Consider the following 3,048-nt stretch of genomic DNA (forward strand, 5'->3'; position numbering starts at 1 on the left):
GGGGGAAACTAATTGACTGGATAAAATGTAACGAAGGCGAACACGATGCAAATACTGCAGAGAAGGCAGGACAGGACTCATGCCTTCCCACACAGGCATACAGACAGGGATTGTGGAATGAGGAAAAATTTGGAAAGGAAACGGGAGAGAAATCGTCTCTAATAAACGAGGAGAAATGTCCTCACACCCTCGAGAGGGAGGAGAAATCAGTGCTCGCGACACCAGCGAAACTCACAGACGTTGATCCACAGAATAAATATGGAAGTAACATTAAATCACACTCTTGGGTACGTGGACAGAGTCCAGGGACTGATCGCACAAAAGTTAAAGTAAAGTCGCCAGGACATGCTTCACTAAGGGCAGAGGCAAAAACTGAAGGGAAATGGCAACACGAGCGACACGGCACAGAGCGCACACAAAAAAAATGCACGCCGCTGTAACACGCCCGACACAGCACAGATGAAAGTGACAGATTGCCTGATGATAACTTGTTTGATGATGACGCTGACGGCGATCAACTTTCGGAATACCTATTCAACAGTAAAACCCTTAAATTAATGGACAAAGCTCTAGTCAGAATTCCCGATTTTGACCCACACAATAAGTCCATGGATATACACACACATATCGCAACAGTAGAAGAGGAGGCAATGATTAGAGGGCTGATGAGACGGGATGAAAAAGCGAGTTTGTTGAAACGAAGCTTACATAGAGAATCTATACCATGGGTAAAGTCACTACCATACCAGGTTAGAAATGATTTTAAACAACTGAGCCTGGCAGTGGTTCGGAAGTTTGGAGAATATTCGACACTCACCGAGGGGTTTTATGCTGTAAAATCGATGACCCAGGGCATGGACCAAGACCCACGTGACTACCTTTTACAATTTAAAAGAGCGTATTACGCAGGCGATGTGAATCGATACCACAAAGGTGATCACATGTTCAAAATTATGTTTTTTGAATCCTTGAGCCCAGAGATTACAGAAAGGATGAGAATGGTTTTGAATCCGGAAACCGCATCCTTACGCCGCATAGAGAGCAAGGCGTACATGGCATGGTTATACAGAGCTAAGAATCATAATTCGGATCCAGAACACAGGGAGAGGGATAAGGAACCCAGCCTCTCGGAGAGAAATAAAAATCACCGAGCAGTCCCACAATGCAGGGAGGAGCAAACACGCACGCACCTGTGGCAAAATAACCCAGAGAGAGGTTGGCACGAGAATGAGAGCGGCACAAAGCCGAACATTCAGGAGAATCGCAGAATGTGGAGACCAAGGGCAGAATTATATCAGCACCCCATGCCCCGACTTACGCAAGGTCAAAATTATGCACAAAGATGTCAAAGTAACAATCCAGGAAAAATTTGGCACCCAAATGGGAGTAACACTGGACCAAAAATGTACGAGAATCGCAGGGGGAGGTTCAGAGCAGAACCATATCAACACCCCATGCCACGACACACGCAAGGTCAAAATTACACACAAAGATGTCGAGATAACCATCTAGCGGGAAGGTGGTACACAGACTGCGGAGGTATGGAGGCGAAAATTCAGGAGAATCGCAGGATGGGAGGTCAAACACAATCGGTCCAATTCCGACCAATTTCTCCACCGGCTATACCAGGAGGGAATAGATGAATAACACAGAATGCGGTCCAAATACGTGATGAACCACCCACAGTGATTGAGAGCAAGCGGCGCATACGCGCCCCGCCCGCTGAGGTTTTGTTAAACCCTGGCCTCATTGGGAAATGCAAGCAGGCTGCAAGTGACAGGGCGGGCAAATACCGCCACGACCGGGAAACATTAAATGCATACGATGCGGTAGGAAACACGAGCAGTGCTCCCGTAAATGACACGCAGATCGAATACAAGGACAGGACTGCATTGAAGCGTGATCGGACGGTAGATAACAGACAGATAGGAAAACTGGATCGCCCGGAAAAAGGTAAAGCCACCCAGAACGTCGCAAAAGAGAGCGATAATGGTGCAGGGAGAGGGAACACAGAGACCCACCCTGGGAAGTACAGGCGTGAGCCTCTGAATGGAAAATATCCAAATGAAACAAAAATTAATGTGGATCGGAGTGCTGAAATGGAGACGAATGTCCATTACGTATCGGGAATGGTGTTGAAATCCAACCCACTCGTAAAAACCAAAAGGGCAACATTACGAGGCACGGAATTAAATCGACACGCTGACTCGGCAAATGTGCATGTAATCGCAGAGAGAGCGAATGCCATTGATAACGGAGTACAGAAGTTGGTTGGGTGCGCGAATTCTGATTATGTGCAGCACAATTTTATTCCACACACTCCCACGACGCGAGAGAGTGAGAGGGGAAATTACAAAAACGAACCGGAAAACCGTGATCGAATGATCAAAGTGATAAGTGGCAAACCAGACACTCGGAGCTTGGAAAAATTATGGCGACGAGGTAACATGAGGAAGGTAACGCATAAATGCGTTCGAAACCGCTACCTAGCGTTTCCCAGGATTTAACAAAAACAAAAAAATTAATATCCGCCGTAGTTATGATGGATGAGAATCGATGTAACTTGTGGTATTGATGTTTAACGTTTTGTTGTATTTTCCTTGCTTATATCAAATGTAACCATGTGAAGATTGTGATACGTACTCGCGCACGCCTTGTGAAGAATGCGTTATGGATTAGTACCGATGTTTAACGTTTTGTTTCATTTTCTTTGCTTATTTCAAATGTAACCATGTTAAGATTGTGATATATACGCGCGCGTGGTAAGAAATAACCGCCGAGAGTGAGGGCAGCTTATGGATTCATAACACAAAAAAATAAGGGCATTTACTTTGTTTGAAAATTCGCCAGTGGCCAAATCGACCCCTGATAATTTTCAAAAGGGCGGATTGTTGTGTCTATACCCTTTTTTTATTAAGAACAATTAAAAAAAAAAATTATATATATTTTTTTATATCTATATATATATATATATTTTAATTAATGGAAACAATCTACTTCTCCTCACAAGCACACCAGGAATCTATGACGATAAGAATTCGGTCACAG

This window comes from Lampetra planeri, chromosome 65 (assembly GCF_965212315.1).
Source record: "Lampetra planeri chromosome 65, kcLamPlan1.2.h2, whole genome shotgun sequence".
NCBI lineage: Eukaryota > Metazoa > Chordata > Hyperoartia > Petromyzontiformes > Petromyzontidae > Lampetra > Lampetra planeri.